Below are 23134 nucleotides of genomic sequence, written 5' to 3' on the forward strand. Positions count from 1 at the left end.
TGTAATGTGCTGGGCCCGTGGCTGGCGGTGTGAATGGCCTTGTGTGTGTCATGTATGAAAGTTGTGTGAATGGACTGTAAAGCGGTTGGTGCCTTGTCGCGGCTTTACAGCTCACGAGCTGTGAGTCATTGGTTCAGTTTTTTGCCTTTCAGTTACTAACAGTGCTTTTCATTTTTGTGAAAGCTCTTGTTAGTAAAATTTGATCCACTGAACCATCACTCACCCTCGTGCCAAATCCAACCAGTATGTGTGGTAAAAATGACCAAACCTGCTCCGCTGTAATCAGGCGTCGCAGCACACCTATGACACGCTAGGTGCCTCAGGTGGGACCCCGATGATGAAGCATGCCACCAACTTGGTTGGTGGGTGAGGGGTCTTTTTCACATAACCTAAGTGTGTTTCTTTTCAAAATTTTAGTGTTTGGCACATCACGGACGTATGTGGGCACATCAAAACGATATATTACAAAACTACCTGTGTTTGGGGGGGGAGAGGGCACCTATGTTTTTGGTCCTGTGTGCGGCCTTCATCTAGGGAAACCTACCAAACCCAGACATTTTTTAAAACTAGACACCCCAAGGAGTCTAGGGAGGAGTGGCTTGCGTGGATCCCCCAACATTTTCTTACCCAGACTCCTCTGTAAACCTCAAAATGTGCTTAAAAAAAGCATATTTTCCTGACTTTTCTTCGTACGATCACCACTCCAGCACAAAATTCCTACTCCCCAGTGTTCCCCTCAGTCTCCCAAATAAAATGACACCTCACGTATGTGGGTCCCCAAAGCAGAGTCAGTCTAAAGATGTATAAAAGAATATGTCCTTATAAACTCGCAGTACAATCCCCTGTATCTCTACAAGTTTTGGGCCTTATTCTGTTGGAGGCACCTGGCCCACCCACACAACTGAGGTATCATTTTTATCGGGAGACTTGGGGGAACGCTGGGTGGAAGGAAATTTGTGGCTCCACTCAGATTCCAGAACTTTCTGTCACCGAAATGTGTGAAAAATGCGTTTTTTTAGCCAATATTTGAGGTTTGGAAAGGATTCTGGGTAACAGAACCTGGTCAGAGCCCCTCAAGTCACCCCATCTTGGATTCCCCTAGGTCTCTAGTTTTCAGAAATGCACAGGTTTGGTAGGTTTCCCTAGGTGCTGGCTGAGCTACAGGCCAAAAACTACAGGTAGGCACTGTTTTCAATGAAAAAATGTGATGTGTCCACGCTGCGCTTTGGGGCGTTTCCTGTCGCGGGCGCTAGGCCTACCCACACAAGTGAGGTATCATTTTTATCGGGAGACGTGGGGGAACGCTGGGTGGAAGGAAATTTGTGGCCCCTCTCAGATTCCAGAACTTTCTGCCACAGAAATGTGAGGAACATGTGTTTTTTTAGCCAAATTTTGAGGTTTGCAAAGGATTCTGGGTAACAGAACCTGGTCCGAGCCACACAAATCACCCCATCTTGGATTCCCCTAGGTCTCTAGTTTTCAGAAATGCACAGGTTTGGTAGGTTTCCCTAGGTGGCGGCTGAGCTACAGGCCAAAATCTACAGGTAGGCACTTTGCTAAAAACAGGTCTGTTTTCTGTGATGTGTCCACGTTGCGCTTTGGGGCGTTTCCGGTCGCGGGCGCTAGGCCTACCCACACAAGTGAGGTATCATTTTTATCGGGAGACGTGGGGGAACGCTGGGTGGAAGGAAATTTGTGGCTCCTCTCAGATTCCAGAACTTTCTGCCACAGAAATGTGAGGAACATGTGTTTTTTTAGCCAATTTTTGAGCTTTGCAAAGGATTCTGGGTAACAGAACCTGGTCCGAGCCCCGCCAGTCACCCCTCCTTGGATTCCCCTAGGTCTCTAGTTTTCAGAAATGTACAGGTTTGGTAGGTTTCCCTAGGTGCCGGCTGAGCTAGAGGCCAAAATCTACAGGTAGTCACTTCGCAAAAAACACCTCTGTTTTCTTCCAAAATTTTGGTGGTGTCCACGTTGCGCTTTGGGGCGTTTCCTGTCGCGGGCGCTAGGCCTACCCACGCAAGTGAGGTATCATTTTTATCGGGAGACTTGGGGGAACGCTGGGTGGAAGGAAATTTGTGGCTCCTCCCAGATTCCAGAACTTTCTGCCACAGAAATGTGAGGAACATGTGTTTTTTTAGCCAATTTTTGAGCTTTGCAAAGGATTCTGGGTAACAGAACCTGGTCCGAGCCCCGCCAGTCACCCCTCCTTGGATTCCCCTAGGTCTCTAGTTTTCAGAAATGCACAGGTTTGGTAGGTTTCCCTAGGTGGCGGCTGAGCTAGAGGCCAAAATCTACAGGTAGGCACTTTGCTAAAAACAGGTCTGTTTTCTGTGATGTGTCCACGTTGCGCTTTGGGGCGTTTCCTGTCGCGGGCGCTAGGCCTACCCACACAAGTGAGGTATCATTTTTATCAGGAGACGTGGGGGAACGCTGGGTGGAAGGAAATTTGTGTCTCCTCTCGGATTCCAGAACTTTCTGCCACAGAAATGTGAGGAACATGTGTTTTTTTAGCCAATTTTTGAGCTTTGCAAAGGATTCTGGGTAACAGAACCTGGTCCGAGCCCCGCCAGTCACCCCTCCTTGGATTCCCCTAGGTCTCTAGTTTTCAGAAATGCACAGGTTTGGTAGGTTTCCCTAGGTGGCGGCTGAGCTAGAGGCCAAAATCTACAGGTAGGCACTTTGCTAAAAACAGGTCTGTTTTCTGTGATGTGTCCACGTTGCGCTTTGGGGCGTTTCCTGTCGCGGGCGCTAGGCCTACCCACACAAGTGAGGTATCATTTTTATCGGGAGACGTGGGGGAACGCTGGGTGGAAGGAAATTTGTGGCTCCTCTCGGATTCCAGAACTTTCTGCCACAGAAATGTGAGGAACATGTGTTTTTTTAGCCAATTTTTGAGCTTTGCAAAGGATTCTGGGTAACAGAACCTGGTCCGAGCCCCGCCAGTCACCCCTCCTTGGATTCCCCTAGGTCTCTAGTTTTCAGAAATGTACAGGTTTGGTAGGTTTCCCTAGGTGCCGGCTGAGCTAGAGGCCAAAATCTACAGGTAGTCACTTCGCAAAAAACACCTCTGTTTTCTTCCAAAATTTTGGTGGTGTCCACGTTGCGCTTTGGGGCGTTTCCTGTCGCGGGCGCTAGGTCTACCCACGCAAGTGAGGTATCATTTTTATCGGGAGACTTGGGGGAACGCTGGGTGGAAGGAAATTTGTGGCTCCTCCCAGATTCCAGAACTTTCTGCCACAGAAATGTGAGGAACATGTGTTTTTTTAGCCAATTTTTGAGCTTTGCAAAGGATTCTGGGTAACAGAACCTGGTCCGAGCCCCGCCAGTCACCCCTCCTTGGATTCCCCAAGGTCTCTAGTTTTCAGAAATGCACAGGTTTGGTAGGTTTCCCTAGGTGGCGGCTGAGCTAGAGGCCAAAATCTACAGGTAGGCACTTTGCTAAAAACAGGTCTGTTTTCTGTGATGTGTCCACGTTGCGCTTTGGGGCGTTTCCTGTCGCGGGCGCTAGGCCTACCCACACAAGTGAGGTATCATTTTTATCGGGAGACGTGGGGGAACGCTGGGTGGAAGGACATTTGTGGCTCCTCTCAGATTCCAGCACTTTCTGCCACAGAAATGTGAGGAACATGTGTTTTTTTAGCCAATTTTTGAGCTTTGCAAAGGATTCTGGGTAACAGAACCTGGTCCGAGCCCCGCCAGTCACCCCTCCTTGGATTCCCCTAGGTCTCTAGTTTTCAGAAATGCACAGGTTTGGTAGGTTTCCCTAGGTGGCGGCTGAGCTAGAGGCCAAAATCTACAGGTAGGCACTTTGCTAAAAACAGGTCTGTTTTCTGTGATGTGTCCACGTTGCGCTTTGGGGCGTTTCCTGTCGCGGGCGCTAGGCCTACCCACACAAGTGAGGTATCATTTTTATCGGGAGACGTGGGGGAACGCTGGGTGGAAGGAAATTTGTGGCTCCTCTCGGATTCCAGAACTTTCTGCCACAGAAATGTGAGGAACATGTGTTTTTTTAGCCAATTTTTGAGCTTTGCAAAGGATTCTGGGTAACAGAACCTGGTCCGAGCCCCGCCAGTCACCCCTCCTTGGATTCCCCTAGGTCTCTAGTTTTTAGAAATTTACAGGTTTGGTAGGTTTCCCTAGGTGCCGGCTGAGCTAGAGGCCAAAATCTACAGGTAGTCACTTCGCAAAAAACACCTCTGTTTTCTTCCAAAATTTTGGTGGTGTCCACGTTGCGCTTTGGGGCGTTTCCTGTCGCGGGCGCTAGGCCTACCCACGCAAGTGAGGTATCATTTTTATCGGGAGACTTGGGGGAACGCTGGGTGGAAGGAAATTTGTGGCTCCTCCCAGATTCCAGAACTTTCTGCCACAGAAATGTGAGGAACATGTGTTTTTTTAGCCAATTTTTGAGCTTTGCAAAGGATTCTGGGTAACAGAACCTGGTCCGAGCCCCGCCAGTCACCCCTCCTTGGATTCCCCTTGGTCTCTAGTTTTCAGAAATGCACAGGTTTGGTAGGTTTCCCTAGGTGGCGGCTGAGCTAGAGGCCAAAATCTACAGGTAGGCACTTTGCTAAAAACAGGTCTGTTTTCTGTGGTGTGTCCACGTTGCGCTTTGGGGCGTTTCCTGTCGCGGGCGCTAGGCCTACCCACACAAGTGAGGTATCATTTTTATCGGGAGACGTGGGGGAACGCTGGGTGGAAGGACATTTGTGGCTCCTCTCAGATTCCAGCACTTTCTGCCACAGAAATGTGAGGAACATGTGTTTTTTTAGCCAATTTTTGAGCTTTGCAAAGGATTCTGGGTAACAGAACCTGGTCCGAGCCCCGCCAGTCACCCCTCCTTGGATTCCCCTAGGTCTCTAGTTTTCAGAAATGTACAGGTTTGGTAGGTTTCCCTAGGTGCCGGCTGAGCTAGAGGCCAAAATCTACAGGTAGTCACTTCGCAAAAAACACCTCTGTTTTCTTCCAAAATTTTGGTGGTGTCCACGTTGCGCTTTGGGGCGTTTCCTTTTGCGGGCGCTAGGCCTACCCACACAAGTGAGGTATCATTTTTATCGGGAGACGTGGGGGAACGCTGGGTGGAAGGAAATTTGTGGCTCCTCTCAGATTCCAGAACTTTCTGCCACAGAAATGTGAGGAACATGTGTTTTTTTAGCCAATTTTTGAGCTTTGCAAAGGATTCTGGGTAACAGAACCTGGTCCGAGCCACACAAATCACCCCATCTTGGATTCCCCTAGGTCTCTAGTTTTCAGAAATGCACAGGTTTGGTAGGTTTCCCTAGGTGGCGGCTGAGCTAGAGGCCAAAATCTACAGGTAGGCACTTTGCTAAAAACAGGTCTGTTTTCTGTGATGTGTCCACGTTGCGCTTTGGGGCGTTTCCTGTCGCGGGCGCTAGGCCTACCCACACAAGTGAGGTATCATTTTTATCGGGAGACGTTGGGGAACGCTGGGTGGAAGGACATTTGTGGCTCCTCTCAGATTCCAGCACTTTCTGCCACAGAAATGTGAGGAACATGTGTTTTTTTAGCCAATTTTTGAGCTTTGCAAAGGATTCTGGGTAACAGAACCTGGTCCGAGCCACACAAATCACCCCATCTTGGATTCCCCTAGGTCTCTAGTTTTCAGAAATGCACAGGTTTGGTAGGTTTCCCTAGGTGGCGGCTGAGCTAGAGGCCAAAATCTACAGGTAGGCACTTTGCTAAAAACAGGTCTGTTTTCTGTGATGTGTCCACATTGCGCTTTGGGGTGTTTCCTGTCGCGGGCGCTAGGCCTACCCACACAAGTGAGGTATCATTTTTATCGGGAGACGTGGGGGAACGCTGGGTGGAAGGAAATTTGTGGCTCCTCTCAGATTCCAGAACTTTCTGCCACAGAAATGTGAGGAACATGTGTTTTTTTAGCCAAATTTTGAGGTGTGCAAAGGATTCTGGGTAACAGAACCTGGTCCGAGCCACACAAATCACCCCATCTTGGATTCCCCTAGGTCTCTAGTTTTCAGAAATGCACAGGTTTGGTAGGTTTCCCTAGGTGGCGGCTGAGCTAGAGGCCAAAATCTACAGGTAGGCACTTTGCTAAAAACAGGTCTGTTTTCTGTGATGTGTCCACGTTGCGCTTTGGGGCGTTTCCTGTCGCGGGCGCTAGGCCTACCCACACAAGTGAGGTATCATTTTTATCGGGAGACTTGGGGGAACATAGAATAGCAAAACAAGTGTTATTGCCCCTTGTCTTTCTCTACATTTTTCCCTTCCAAATGTAAGACAGTGTGTAAAAAAGACGTCTATTTGAGAAATGCCCTGTAATTCACATGCTAGTATGGGCACCCCGGAATTCAGAGATGTGCAAATAACACCTTCTCAACACCTTATCTTGTGCCCATTTTGGAAATACAAAGGTTTTCTTGATAGCTATTTTTTACTCTTTATATTTCAGCAAATGAATTGCTGTATACCCGGCATAGAATGAAAACCCACTGCAGGGTGCAGGTCATTTATTGGCTCTGGGTACCTAGAGTTCTTGATGAACCTACAAGCCCTATATATCCCCGCAACCAGAAGAGTCCAGCAGACGTAACGGTATATTGCTTTCGAAAATCTGACATTGCAGGAAAAAGTTACAGAGTAAAACTTAGAGAAAAATTGATGTTTTTTTCACCTCAATTTCAATATTTTTCTTTTTCAGTTGCTATTTTCTGTAGGAAACCCTTGTAGGATCTACACAAATTACCCCTTGCTGAATTCAGAATTTTGTCTACTTTTCAGAAATGTTGCGGTTTATGGGATCCAGCGTTGGTTTCATGCCCATTTCTGTCACTGACTGGAAGGAGGCTGAAAGCACAAAAAATCGTAAAAATGGGGTATGTCCCAGTAAAATGCCAAAATTGGGTTGAAAAATTGGGTTTTATGATTCAAGTCTACCTGTTCCTGAAAGCTGTGAAGCTGGTGATTTTATCACCGCAAACCCTTTGTTGATGCCCTTTTCAGGGAAAAAACCACAAGCCTTCTTCTGCAGCCCATTTTTCCAATTTTTTTTAAAAAAATGAAATTTTCACTGTTTTTTGGCTAATTTCTTGGCCTCCTTCTGGGGAACCCACAAAGTCTGGGTACCTCTAGAATCCCTAGGATGTTGGAAAAAAAGGACGCAAATTTGGCATGGGTAGCTTATGTGAACAAAAAGTTATGAGGGCCTAAGCGCGAACTGCTCCAAATAGCCAAAAAAAGGCTCGGCACAGGAGGGGGAAAAGGCCTGGCAGCGAAGGGGTTAATATTCTATGTAGTAATTCTGAATCTAACATAAAAACATTAGTAACCACATATTGTATGTTTACAGTATCATAAAAAGTTGCGATAAAAAATAGAAAATGGGAAAATAAGAAAGTTGATGAACAAAAGAGAAGAAAGAGGAAAGGACTGGAGGAAGAAAATAAGAAAAGTTAAGAGATATATTAGAAACGAAGTATAAAGATAGAAAGTTGCAAAGGTCAAAGAGACCATACAATTCAAACAAATGACGACAGAGACATACCTATGAAAATACAGAACAAAAAGGGAGGGTGGCAACACCAGAAGATGGCGACGACGACAGCCATCGAGGTCCACAGAAACGAAGGTACAGCCTCAACTTGGATGAAGATGTCGAGATGTGAGGACATATACCTATAATAAAAGATAAAAAAAGTGTATGGATTTAAGATTATAGCAATGGGAGAAAAACAATAGAAACAAGTAAAAATCTTAAGAATAAGTCCAAATTAAGTGACTTTTGAAGTATCAATTTCTTCTGCTCTATGTTGTTGTAAGAATTGTTTAAGTGCATCTGCATCTTCAAAAGTGGTTGTTTTCTCTTTGTATGTCACCTTGAATAAACATGGCTGAAGAAGTCTGAATCTAGCATTTATGGCTCTCAATTGAGGATGTATGTCCAACAATTGCTTGCTGCGATCAGCGGTAGCTTTGGCAACATCTTGAGAGAAATAAAGTCTGTGGCCATTCCAAATTATTTGTTTTTAGCCTTTACCGCAGACAAGTCTTGGAATAAATCTGTGTATTGCAAAAAGAATATAATGACTCTTTATTTATTAGAGATTTTCAAACCCAATCTGAGAGCCCTTTGGATATTAAAGGAATTGGTTGATAACAAATCCAGTAGCTTTGGAATAAAGGTTTGAAAGTAGGTAGTCTGATATGAGCCCTCTGGTTTCGGGAAAACCATATAAGTGTAGATTGTTCCTATGATTTCTATATTCAAGATCCTTAGTATGCTTCTTGAGTAGTGAAATTTCAAATTCCAGGTTTGGAATACATGAAGGTGCTTGTTGAAGATTTTCTGTTTTCTGTTCCACCAGGAAAACTTGTGATTCCAAGGAAGACCATTTATCTAAGTGCTGCAAAGATTTTGTGGTCTCCACCATAAAGGGTTTCAATGCACGGATTTCTTCTAAAATCAAATCCATGGAGGTTGATGAGGGCTTCCCTGGGGGAGGAGGATCATTTTTAGGTCATTTGTTTGAACCTGTTGGTAGTTTATTTGAAGACGTCGTTTTTGGAATGGTTCTTGAGTGGGACTCAGATTTCGCCAAGGCTGTGTCATCCATGTTGTTGCAGTTAGAGTTTGAATCTGACTAAGGAGTAACTTAAGGAGTGTTAGAAAGCTTAAGACTCCTTATTTTTCTCCATAAGCTTCAACTTGGATCGGAAGGATATGCAAAGCAAGAGTAAACCCACTTGGACTCAACGTTGCCCTTTAAAGATGTTAAGTAGCTGTTGGAGTCAAAAATCTGAGTAGATTTTGTGATCGAATCCAGTAAAGTAGCAAGTGAACATAAATGTAAATAGACTTGGTGACTTTAAGTAAAAAAAAAAAAAAAGTATAAACATAAGTAAGAATTGTTAATAGAAAATCAGCCTCATCTTTACAGTCACTGAATAAATAAGAAACAACACCTCCAGAATGAAGGAAAAAATTAAGAAAATGATCCTTTTCTTATTCTCAAGTATATATGTATATATAAAAAACAGTGGATTGGTCGCAATTGTAAAGCAGAAACTAATTCAAGTTAAAGCAGTTCTGAGGAGAAAACATGTTTGTCAGTGTTTAAAATGGTGGACGTGTCTCCATTCTTGAGAAAATTCCCCAGGGCCGGCCACACAAGTAATTATAGACAACTAAAAAGTCGCTCCTGCGACTCACTGGTACATACGGAGGAGACACGTGTTTGTCTCCTCCGAGAAAGAAATATCCAGGGGCATTTATCGACAGAACCGCGACGCTATGCCGCCATCTTGGTCAGTGCCATAACCATGCCCCCCGCACTGCAGCACTTCTAAAATGTAGAGATGTGCCGTATTTAAAAGAATACAGTTCATCCCTGTGTTTCTACCTGCGCTGGTGCTAAATTAGCTGCCAAGCGCTAACGCAGTCACCCTAGCGCCATGGTTCCTGCACAAAAACAATCTTAAATGGTGATTTGCTCCTTCTATGTGTGCTACATAATGCAGCACACATGGATAAAGCAAAATATGAGAAATTAAAGCATTTCTCCTCATTCCACCATGGTAGCACCATCCCTGGGGCGGCATTAATTGTTGGCGCTTCCTCAGGTTTATGAAATCTCAAATCCGGGGCAGTGTCAAAATTCAATGAGTGTTGCTGTGGAACGCCCACAGCAATACCCATTGCACGCCCCTTACATGCAAAGTGCTGCATGTTATGAGGCCGCATTTACAAGGTGGCATTATGCCACCAAAAAAGTGGCTTAATTCCGCCTTGTAAATTTGGTGCAGTGCACAGCGCCACTGGAGCGTAAAAAAAAAGTGATGCTCCGGTGTCACTAGGGGCTTGTTAATATGCGCCATTATCCCTTAGAAAACATACCACCACAAGGGCCCTTAGTCTTAACTCTAGGCCATCATACAACTAGCATACAAAAAGGAGAAAAAAAAAAAAAAAGCGAAATAGTGGTGCAGGCCCTCTTCAAACAACAACATTTCACAGTAATTTATTGAACTTACTTGATTTTCCAAAAAAGTTAAAATTCCAAGTGTTTATACATCAGAGGCAGCAGAGATTGGATACAAAAAGAGAGTAATGTTTTCCATCAGAATGACCAAGAACTGAACAAAGAGTAGAGGAGGGAGCACTTAGGATAGGGTGAGGAAGATGCTAGTCACTTTGGAACTTTCTGCCTGTTAAATTTTTTTTTACCAAGGAATAAAAAAAATAAAAAATGTAATTATCTGTTGAGGCAAAAATTCTACTCAAAAATACATTTGTAAATTGATTTTCTAGTTGCTTGTTTTAAAAGAACTGCTGCTTCCATTTGAAATTGTAGTTTAGTGCTCAAAAGAATTACCTAATAGTCATCTTGGGTAAAAAAAGAAAAGAAAAAAAACGTTTGTTGATCACCTGTGCTAAAGAACTGCCACTCTTGTTGGGAAGATGCAGCTCACGTTTGTGCCGATCACGTTGTTCCAGTGCTTGTCATGCTATGGTTTTCCCCTAAACAGGATTTTCAGTACTCAAGGTGGTGTAATGGCATGATCCTGGTAATTATGCATACATTTCATTACACAGTCTTGATAAAATTAAGCCAGCTAAGTAAAATTGTGTACAGGTCTAAATACAATATAATCCATACAAAGCAAGCAACAAACATACGTTAAATACTGCTAAATCTTTACTCCAATTACTCTTCTTGGGTTGATCTGAACTCATATTTTAGCCAATTGCCAGATCCAGTTCGGCACACCAGTTCCCCCATAGAAACCTCTCTTTTACTTCTGGCACCTAGGGTCATCACATGGAGCTTGGTCAAGCACTCTGCTTTCTTCTTTTGTTGAAGGAATTCCTGCAACTACATGCACCATCTATGAAAAATAAAACACAGTATACCAGGTAGCCTAAAGTTCAACTTGTGTTTAATGCAAAAATAGCAGTACAGCAAAAGATTAGACAGTTGTCATTTCAACTAACCATGGCTCTGATTAGGAAAAGTTGTAGCTAAGAGCCAAAATTTATATAAATTCAACCATGTATATAAACATTTATTCTGAGTAGAAGTCAATGAAGCATGATCACAACAGAATGTTGTTACTCTCCAAACATTTGCCTTTTATTTGGTAATTTTGAAAGTGCAGAATTGCTAAATTATTAAAACAAAGGTAAAGGTTAATTGGTACATTTGAGGTTATGCCTAAGCAATCTCTACAGAGAAGCCTTTTTACTAAGACTGATCTTGTGAGGCCATCCCTTCCATTCTGAAACATTTGTGAGTGAGATTTCCTGCTCTCCTGCTATCTCAAGGAGGCAATCAATGAAACTGTAAAGAAATACCTATTTTCACATGATCACTCCCACATTTTTGGACTGATGCTGCTCGGTTTTCGACTCTGAGAGACAACCAAGGTCTTCTAACCTGACCTCAGTGCCAGTGTTCTAACCCCTTATAAGTAAGTCAGCACTTGCAAATTGGGGATAGCCAATTCGACATGCACTTTATAAGTTCCTAGTATGTGGTACTCAGGGTACCAACGGATTGTAAGGCAGAGTTTCCACAGAGGGCTGCAGATGTGATTGTGCCAGGCTTTGTGTGACAAAGTAGAAACTGTCTCCCAGCCTGCCACTACGGGCTGGAAGAGCAGTGGCCACACTGATAGTTTGACTTTGCTATTCACACTAATGGCAAAGCTACCACTTCCTTTAAACATATATGTAAGTCTTCCCTTAGAAGGCTCTATGGGCAGGGAACTATTATATTGTTAAGTAGGACATGTGTATACATATATACACATCTAGCTTGGCGTGGATGGCACTGTGCTAATCCAATGTGTAAGAACTTTGCTGGAAAAACTGACATTTGATGTGAGCAAATCTAGAGTGTCACAGGATGAGCCTTACTGGAGCTGTTCTCCACCGATACTTGGGAACTATCCAGAGTGTTCTCTCTCATTCCCATTGAAAATAAAATTTTTCACTTAGCACCATTTGACGAATCTTCATGAAATTTTCTTTAAAAAAAGTGTGCCCATGAATCTTGTTTTCCATGGAAAGTTTTGGGTGATCCGTCAAACAGGGGCTGAGGAAAAAAAAGGAGGGGGGTTTAAAAAAAAAAAAGTGTCCTTACTATTTTAATTCCCATAGAGATTTTAGACATGACTACAGCCCAAAATGCTGGATGGAATTACACCAAATTTGGCAGGAAGGTAGCTCTTCGTACAGAAAGAGTGCATTTTGTTATTGGTGTAAATTCGTTCAGTAGTTTGAGAAATTAAAAGAAATTGAATTTTTATATCTGTGCAGAGCCTAAGAACAGACCTCATGGTGAGATCATGGGGAGATCTGGTTGACTGTTAGCACTTCAACCAGAAAGTGATGGCAACCATCTTGGGACCAATAAACATGATAGCACCCCACTGAAATGCATTGTTGTGAATGGCAGCTTTTGAGGGTCACAAAAAGGACAACGTATTAAGGGTGATAACAGATTTTAGTTACAATATAAATCATTTGTTGATGGTACCATACTAATTTTGGGAATTGAGACATGCTCTAAGGTGATTTTACCCTGCTGGAATTTCATGAATCATGTTTGAGAGAAAACAGTTGTCATGATTTTTGCATAGAGGTGTTGGAAGGCGCTTCAGAAGCTAAAATGAAAGCATATTTTCTGTAAATTCACACTATTTCTCATCCATATGATAAAGGAGTCAGACATTCTCAGTAAAACATGGGCTTCCAACATGAGCAGCCTGTCAGTTGATTCCCTTGTGTTCTATTGCAGCCTCCCAGCATGTTCTAAAGAACTAGAGTGCTAATAGTCTAACTTATGACAAAAAAGTGGAACACCTGAAGCCATCTTGCTTAAATCAAACTAGTAAAACTTAAAATATTTAATTTAGAAAGTAACAAAATGGAAGGGTTCATTTTGTCATGGTTTGTGATGTAGACAGAAAAATTAGCATGTTTAAAGTGAGTTCTCAAATATTTCTCTTCCCATTCATTAAAACAGACATGTGGACTTCTATTTCATTCCATTAGACATGTGGACCGAAGCATGCGCTTTCAACACCAGCAACAGACTACCAGTAAACTCTCTGGTGATCAGCAGCATACAGTGTTCTAATGAGCAACTAGAGTGCTAACATTATTAATTTATGCCAAAAGTGTGCCACATCTGAATGTCATCTTGATGGAACTGAAGTGGAAAACTGAAAGGATTTTCTACTGAAGATACTGCAGTAAACAAGGAAATTAGGGAGCCAGGTCCTGCATCCAAACCCCTCACCCCAGTGTGCACTTCAATGGGCATCTTACTTGGTTACAAAACCCCTAGAAATTCACTGAAAAAACAACGATTAAAGGGACTTTAGAGGTTAGGAAATGGAATTTAAAAAAAAAGAAACTCACTAAGAAACCAAAGGTTACAAAGACGTTATAGTTAGGTTCAGATTCTACACACAACTCTAAATATAACCACTGAATTTTTAGGGTTTTATTTCAAGCAACTATAACTTGTGCCCTAGGGTAACTATATCTTGCGCGCTCACCATGCACTGCTAATTACCTGTGACATTACATCACTCATGACATCTTCTTTGACATCATTGATAATATTACTGTAACATTTGCAGTAAAATTATTGGTGAGAAAACTGTGCATGGCAAGGGCATTAGTTAGTTATAGACATCTTCAGAATGGACAAAATAGTGCACTCTGGAATTGCCAGATGCCATGCATAGCTGGAATGTCATCACCAATAGGAAGAGAACCTGGTAGCCCATTGGCTAGTGACTGGGTTGTACCCTCAGGACACTCCTTTCCCAGGATAAATATGGAACTCCTGGCAATCTGAATCCCAGATCACAATGGACCTGGAATAAGGACAAACGACTGCCCTGCTGACCCCTGGACTTCAAAGAGGTTGCACCATCTGCTGGACTGCACCTGCTACACCTTGGGCTAGCGAAGAGAGGACTGTGCCTGTGGCCCCTGGCTCAGAGAAAAGTCATGGCACAGCCCCACACCAAAGCAGTGACTCAAGTTTCACAAGCCCCAAGGACAAAGGAGCTGAAGTATTCTAACCTGGCAAGTCATTAGCCACATTGGAAGAATCCCCACTGACTGCCACTGGGCACCACCAAGAGACCAACCCTTGATGGTCAAAAGTTGCACCTGAGTCAACTGGACATGGGAATGTCAACTGGGTCCAGATTGGTTACCCAAGAGGGACTCCCACCTCCACCAAAGAATACAGCTGGGAGCACTGTGTACAGAGCCCAGCTGCAGGTGCTTTCTACTGGCTCAAAGAGGACTTTGAGGGACTCCAACCTCTGTGGCTAAAGTCGCCCCACTTGACCTGAGGACCAAGGAATAACTGCAAAGGCACTCCCATTGAAAGCACAGTACCTGGAGAATATTTGAGCATCTTGAACTCCTGGATCCTCAGTATCAGGACCACTCCATTAAAGTTGATGACAGTCATGCTATAAAGCTTGGAACTGGACTGGAAAACTCTGGTGGTCAGGTAAATGTCCAAACCTTCCCCCAGACTTTCTCCCTGTTGGATTTGGTCCCCCAAACCAGAGTAGTCAATCTAACTTTTATACACTTTTCAAACATTTGAAAACTTTGAACTGACCAATGTTTGTATGCAGTTGAATTAAAAAGTGGTAAATCATTAAAAATCCATATCTCCAGACCCCTCTGATGGATTTTGTTCATCTTAGACTCTAAAAATTGATAGAACTGTAATCTTTTTTTCGGAAATTGGAATTGTGTCATTTATGTTGTGTGTCTCTTATTTCCATATTTGTTACTGGTAAATGCTTTACACTACGGGTCTGATTTAGAGTTTGGCGGATGGGATTACTTCGACACAAACATGATGGATAGCCCATCATCGGTATTACAATGCCATTATGTCCTATGGACTTCGTAATAAGGCGGACGGGATATGTCACATTTGTGACGGAGTAAGCTGTCCGCCAACCACTAAATCAGGCCTTAAGATTGTTTATGCATGCCATGCAGCTCGAAATCATAGCCAACCAGGGTAGAGCTTAAGGTTGTTCAAATGAGCCCGAATGGACTCAAGACAGTTTTTGAAAGTGAATATCATGGTAAGACCACACATCCATATCATAATACTCCCCAAATCCTCAAACAAACCCTTTGCAGACTCCTCTAAAGTGGCTTTCCTGAATTTTCCCCAAAGCGCCTTTTATCAGCCTCGTAGGGCTGACTCCAATATGCACTTGCTCTCAAGCTGCTTCCCCCCCCCCCCCACAACATGTTAATCTTTTCTTTCTGTTGCACTTTAGGGATGAGATATTGCCAGTACTTCAAATAGTGAAAAGAAAGTTGAAGATAAGATTTCTGCCAGTATGTTAATGCTAGAAACGTTTGCAGTCACTTTATGAAGGCCACCAAGATAGAAAGAAAATCCAATCCAGTCTCTTGAAAAGTGCCATTCCCTGCCAGGCCTATCTTAAACTCATTTCTGCCCTTATATCCCGCTACCAAGAGCTGATTTAGAGAAAATACATTTCATGTTGAAGATTTAGGTTCCTGTCCGCCTGCGTCTATTGAAGTGGTGGATACAGATGTAAGCCTCACCACTAACTGAGTTTGCTAATGATTTACAGCTCCTGCCGATCACTGTTTGTTCCCATCACCTATCTGAACAGGAAGTAATGGCACAGGATTTTTCATCATCCAGCTGTTCAGGATGTTGCCTCTTTGTTTTACAACTAAAAATGTCATTACAAGAAGCAAAGCAATATGACTTCATTTCCCATCAACTATCTGCACAAGCAGTGACATCACTGGATTGCCCTTCATCCATCTGCACAGGAAAATACATAATTGGATTTCCCATAGGAAGTGTTATCTCTGGATCCCTACGAAAACCATCTTTAAAAGAATAAGCCAAGCAAGAATACTGGATTTCCCTTTAGCCATCTGCAGAGGAAGTGACATCACTGGATTTACCACCATCCACCTGCACATGAAGTGACATCTCTGGTTACCCACCAAAGCCATCTTTAAAAGAAGCAAAGCATGAGGACTACATTTCCAATCACACATCTGCACAGGAAGTGCAGGGCTTAAAAAAAAAATAATAATAAACCTCGACCACTCCCATTGGCGAGTCTTATTTGATCAGATCCAGCTATTTTTTATATTTACTTGTCCCTTCTGGCACTTGACACTGAACAGGTGTTCTGTTCAGTTGAAAAGTGGAGGGGCAGTAAAAAGTGCCTTTAAATCTTGTTCTTATATCACATTTGCTCTGTGTTCACAGACAGAGGTCAAAAGTCAGTCTTTCTTACAATTAATTTTCCTTCTGACTGCAGAGTTCCAGGACTTTGTAAGGTCAACTGTGCAAACATTTCAAACTATATTTCAGTAGTTGTGAACACCCTTTTAGGATCGAGCCTGCGTTGCTTGCGCTTGCGTATCGCAGTGAGACGCTTTAGTTATTAGAAAGGGCTCGGAGCCCTGTCGACATCACGTCAGTGTTTTTTATTGGTTTGTGGGCTTGCCTATTAAAATCCGCTTGCTTTCATTAGTCGAAGGCATGCACATGTCATGCCTTTTCCGGTGGCTAGCCCTCCTCGAGCGCATCGACCAAGTACAGAAAACATGCGAGGCTCGCTGTTTAGTGTCCGGCTCGTGGACTACGTTTCTCTATTTTACTAGCGCGATTTCGCTTGGCAGAAGTCGAGCGCTTTACACAGTTAATTGCACTTTTACGGTTACGTACATAAATACACTTTTGCCGATAGGTGAAAAGTCAGGTTAGGAGTTTACAACGCTATCAGCTCTAACATGAGCAAACGCGAGACCTGTTGCATTGCAAATGCTTGTTTATATTTGTGTAATGAAAAATATATTTTAATGGGATGAAAACAAATCTGAATACTTTGTTTTGATGTGCAAAGGAATTTTTTTCTGAAACCCAATTTCCAAAGATTGTTAATACACTATATAGTTTCATCAGTAAAGATGCAAGTTAGTGGAGAGGGTTTTAGACAATTCTCGGTATGTAGATGACAATATGTTACCACATCATGGTTTAGTAATATGTTTATTAAAATTGAGTGTTTAAACAAACTGAGAAACACTCCTGCCCTGATGGCAATGTTGTTAGTAAACAAAAAGGAGTCCTAGGTTATGTGAACTAGACGTCATGGGTATGTGGGCTAGATTCTTGTGATGCATTCAACAAACTTTAGTCTACTTATTCAAACAAAAGAGGTTTTTTTGTACTGGAGAAATGCCGAGCTCACATTTGAAGGTGCAGTCATATGTGAGAATGAAGAAAAAGGAGACTCTGAACTATTTGCCTAGGAGCACACAATTTGAGATCCGTTTACGGGTCAAGAACATTACAGGTAGGACGATTAGATTTAAGTTACTCGACTTGCAGGTCTAGTAACATTTTATTGATTTTTTCGAGCCCTGAAGTGACATCACTGGATTTCACATCATCCACCCGTTTCCTGCCCACTGCATCCTGCACTCCTCCTCCCAGGACCTGCTTAATGGGGACTGCTGCAAAGACATGCAGAGGGCACGCTTAAGGCTCACCAAAGCCAAGACCATCTGTGCTATCACCAGAAACCCTGTTTCTCTCCTTTCTTACTGCTGCCCCGCTGTGCACCTCTGTGCTCCCACACTGCACCACAGAACATGGAAGGAGCATTCAGACCCATTTCCTGCAAGCTGTTATGCACTCTTCCACACCCTACCCCACAACTCCCACACCAAAAGCACACAGCAACCCACTCGCTCACACTCAAATCAAACCTGCCAGTAATTGATGCTCAGACACGACTAAACACCAATCACAAAACATGTAGCACTCATATGCATGGTCTTCAACACTTGTTCACCCACCAAACACACCACGGAGATCTGGGGCCTACTGCATGACAAATCTGCAGACCTGATCTTCCTCACTAAAACATGGCTAAACCGGACCTCTGCTAAAACATTGCTACAGCCATCCTCGCTGGCTAAAAGATCCACAGGCATGACCGTCAGCACAAGCCAGGAGGCAGAGTCACCATAATATTTAAAGATACCATCAGCTGCAACACCTACTAGGACAGCCCCACCAGCTACATGGAACATCTCATTTTCAAGATATGCATCACCGCCAATTTCTCCCTCATCAGAAGCCTCATATACAGACCACAAGTAGCCCACACCAGTTTCACCAGTGACATCATGGACTTTGTCACACACTTCATCAATGATAGCACCGCTATCCTCCTCAAAAGATCTCAACTTTCACCTAGAAGGCTGCACTGACCAAAACCCTACAGCCCTTCTAGAAAACTCTAGAATCTTGGCCTCTCCCAGCACCTTACCAAACCCACTCACACCCTCAAAAACATATTAGACCAGATTTTCGCCTCAATCAGCAACATCACAGTCAACAAGACAGCAACGATGACCTGGACAGACCACTTCCTCATCAGTTTCAGCATACCCATCCTGCAACACCAGAGTTACCACCACTGGAACTTACTGCTGCAGCTGGAAAAGCCTCACAGAAGAAGAGTGACTTCTGTACTGTCTGCACACCCTGTCAAGCACAGAAGCAACTTGCAAAAAGCCATCAAGAAGCTCAACAGCTGGATCTCCATATGTGCCAACACCCTGGATCCCCTCAAGCACAAACCAATGGGAAGAGCTCAACCACAGGCCAGCTGGTACAAAGAGGAACTCAGGCTGATTAAACAGGGCTTCAAGCAACTGGAGCCCAAATGGAAAACAAGTTGAGACACCACCGGTAAAGACATTGTCATTTCAGCCCCAAGACGCTACTACCAGCAAATACGGAACACCAAGCACACAGCTTTTGCAGGTCACATCAATGCTGGCACTAACAGCAACAACAACATCTTTGCCATCAAAGATTTCACCACACCTACCGCTGCTTCCAGCAACATCATTCCCTCAACTGGCAACAAACGTTTGGATTTTTTCTGTACAAAATCACCATATACAACAACTTCAACCCTTTACCGAACCCGGTCACTGTTGCAACTCAACTTCTCTTTATGGACAGAGAACAAACTCTGGCCTCCTGGCCCACCATCACCACCATGTAAATGGCTGATACCATGAGGCCTATTTGGGAGCCCCCTCTGCCTTTACCAAATGACTCCTACCAATCAGGGAAGCACTAACACCAGTCTTCAATGCCTCCATCAACTCAGTCACATTCCCAGACATGCCACTGTCATGGCCCTGCACAAAAGCTTTCTGCTAACCCAGCCATGCTTTCCAACTATAGACCCATGTCCCCCCCAACCACCATATTCGGCAATGGTCTTGGAGAAACTAATCAAACAATGCCTCACCAACCACCTCAGCAGCTCCTCAATGCCATGCAGTCCAGATTCGGGCCCAAACAAAACAGAAACAGCAGTCATTGGTGCCACAGACAACATCCGCAAAATCCTTGCCAGAAGAGACAGGAGCCCTCATTCTCATGGAGATCTCTGCATCATTTTTATAACACTTTATTTATGCCATACTGAATCAAACACTGTGCAATAGTACAGAGAAGAGGTATTATACTTAGCATACATTGTGATATAGTCCATAACTACCAGGAAAAAGGAACCACACAGCTTGACAGTTATATGTTGTCCTTGCCATTCACCAAGGACAGACAGAGCTTCCATCCCATGCCACCCACATCTAGCGCCCACCATTCCGGCTATATTTGTTCCAGCTTACTCACGGCTTTTCCCCATTTGTGGGGATACTCCCTACTCTGATAGATCACCTTCTGTCTGCCAGCACTGTCCACTCCCAATCAGCAAGTTTGAGGCAGTTGGGATCTCTAAGTCTATGCAATATTTTGCTTTGCAACCACAGCCTGGTGTATTTGGGCCAGTCCAGGTCCACGTGTATGTATAGGAGAAGTCATCTCACTTCCATTGGGACTCTCAAGTTAAGAACAGTAAACATCACCTGCGTTTACTCCTCCCAATAAGCCTGTATAGGTGGACACCCCATATGATATGAAGAAAGGTGCCCTCCTGTCCACAGCCTCAAGCAAAGGGGGAGCTTCCCTTCACAATCCTGTGTAACAGCACAGAGTGCAGTAGGATTTGTGGGGTAGTCGGAGCTGGTCAAGCCTAAATCCTGCATAGACTCATCTAGATCCCCAAGATATGACTCCACTTGTCAAGCAGCCCACTCAGACTATCAGGAGTGTTGATTTGAATCTTTATATAGGTGAGGAACACAGCCTTGTCCAGTATCAGGTCCAAGGTAAGTCTATCCTCCAGAGGCGCCAACTACACCACTTCCTCTTCCCCTGACACATGTACCCTGAGTGCATGTGTCACCTGCATATATTGGTAGTGTTCCGAGTCCACAAGGCTGTACTCTCTTTTTAAATCCTCAAACGATAAGAGTGAATCCCCTTATTAAGTTTCCAAGTTGGTCTATACCCAGGAGACTCCACTTAGACAATCTCTTTAGTGCCCCCACTTCCTTAAGAAGGTCACTGTCCGACAGGGATGTCTGCTCCGTAAATCTCCCGGCCCATCCCAAAAATTTCATTGCCTCTATCCATACCTCAACCACCGTCTGAGTGAGTGTGGGTAGTCTGTCCCTCCACACTCTCCCCTATGACAGCACTGGATAACTCTGCAGTCCCATTGTGTTTCTGTCCACTCTTATCCCTGGCTGTTGTTGGTCTGCATAAACCCAGTTGTTTCTCACAATCAATTGGGTCACCTAATAGTATCTGAGGAGATCTGGTGTGGCCAGAGTACATCTCCATTTTCAAAGCTTTTGGAGAGCTACCTGGGATCCATCCCATCGCAAACCAGCAGACAAACTTCATGATCTACTCTGTGTAAAAAGGCCATAGGCATTAGGAAAGGTATGTTCTGAATAGTGTATAAAAAACAACAACAGTGCCATCACCTTATAGAGGGCATCCTTGTTCAAAGATACAGGCAGGGACCGCTAAAGGATAACATTGCAGTGGACCCAGGATAGAAGATCGAAGTGGCTCCTTGTCAAAAATTCTGTACACCCGTGTGACATATGTACCTAAGTAGGTAAAGCCCTCCAAACCCACCAGAATACAATTCCACAGGGGCAAAGCAGATACCCCACCCCTCAGTGGGAAAATACAAGATTTATCCCAATTGATACAGTAGCCCGCATGATCTCCAAATATATGGAATAGCTGGAGTACCCGGTCAATTCATAGGGCAGGCTGTAAGAGGTGCAATAGTACGTCAACCGCATATGTGTGTTCCTCCCAGTCCCCCCTGCCAACGATACCCTGTATCAGAGGATCCTGATGTACCCAGGTTGCGAAGGGCTTAAGGGCAAGTGCAAAAACCATCAGTGATAACAGGCAGCCCTGTTGTGTCCCTTTTTTAAGTTTGAAGGGCCGCAACAATGTGTTGTTCACCCTCGCCATGGGTCAAACATACAGGAGCTTGGCACAGCCACAATTTTTCGGGCAAAAGCAGAGACGATTGAGAACTGCAGATAAGCATGTCCATTCTATACTATCAAATACCATTGGTAGGACATTACTACAGCTGGGTCCATGTCATCATACTTTGACATATGAAGCACTCAGTACAAATGTCTCAGGTTGAGTCTGGTGCCCCTGTGTGACATGAATTTGGATTGGTCTGGGTGAATCACATTGGTGATCACCCTCCAGAGCCTAGTTGCTAAGACCTTGTCCAGGATCTTAGCCTCAACATTGAGCAGGGAGATGGGCCTGTAGGATACACAATCTGTAGGAGTCCTCAGCTTCTTGGTAATAACTACTATGGTTGCCATACATTGGTCTAACGGTAGCTTCCCCTGCTCCAAGGCCCCTCAAAACATCTCCAGGAGGTCTTTGATTATCTTACTGGCCCTAACTTTATAGAGTTTGATGGGGAACCCAGTGGAGCCCTCGGCTTTTCCCAACTGTATGCTCTGCAATGACATAGCCACTTCATCCACTATGAGAACACTGTCAAGGAACTCCCTGTAGTCCAAAGACAGGGATCAGAGATGGATGGCCATAAGGAACTCCACACAGTCCTCATGTGCCATTGTGGAAGTGAAAGTGTACATCTTCTAATTGCAGAATGCAAATGCTTCTGCTATTTCGGTGTCACAATGTCTCGCCACCTATAAGTGGTAATGTATTTCTAGTACCCAGTTCCTGCCCCCGTCTCTTATCTCCATCCATGCTAGAAATTTACCAGCCATGTTGCCCACATCATACATGTGACGCTGGGTGGCCAAGGCATAAGCCCACACCGAACCTCCTGCTCCTCTACCTTTCAAAACTCGAACCACTTAAAGCGGAGCCAGTGTCTGAGGGCTGGGTCGTCCCAGGAGAGGAGCTGGAATTCAGTATCTTGCATTTTGCTCTCAATTGTCTCCAGGGAGGATCTCTGCTCCCTCTTCCTACCTACAATCATTGAGAGTGCATGTCCCCTGGTCACTATCTTGTATGCCTCTCACACATCAAAAGCCAAGGGTACTGAGCCCACTTTTTCCTGAAAATAATGTTTGCTTGCTTCCCAAAGTTTGCTTCTTAGGGCCTTGCCTTTCATATCCAAGGAATCAATCCTTGACACAGCATCCCCCTAGGCGATAGGATGTTGTGTTGCCTCTCTTCTCCCTAACTGGAAAATTATTCCCAAACCCTTGGGTCCTCCAAATGGTTCAAAGCTTTCCTATCAGCTTTCTAGAACACTTCTAACTATGCAGAGGAAGCACATCTGGTAGATTTTGAGGCACAGAGAAGGCTTTGTGCCACTGCCTTCTTTTAGGGAGACTTCTGAAGTTCCATCTTCATAGTCTGCAAAAAGCTCAATGGTCCTAGGCCAGTTATGTACTTGGAACTCCTGAACTGCTTCCTCCTCTGCCACCACTTGAAGATGGTGAGCATTCACCTCCTCCTAGACTGGATGGTTTGTTTGGACTTCAAGAACACTCACTTCTCCACCCTGAACCATCCCCTACACCAGCAATATCTGAAGTTCTACTGGAATGGTCCACTCTGGAAACTCTAGTGTTTTTCCTTCAGCCTCTCCTTTTTTGAGAAGGGTATTTCTAATAGGAGCATTGATGCCTCTT

This window comes from Pleurodeles waltl, chromosome 1_1 (genome assembly GCF_031143425.1).
Source record: "Pleurodeles waltl isolate 20211129_DDA chromosome 1_1, aPleWal1.hap1.20221129, whole genome shotgun sequence".
NCBI classification, from domain to species: Eukaryota; Metazoa; Chordata; class Amphibia; order Caudata; family Salamandridae; genus Pleurodeles; species Pleurodeles waltl.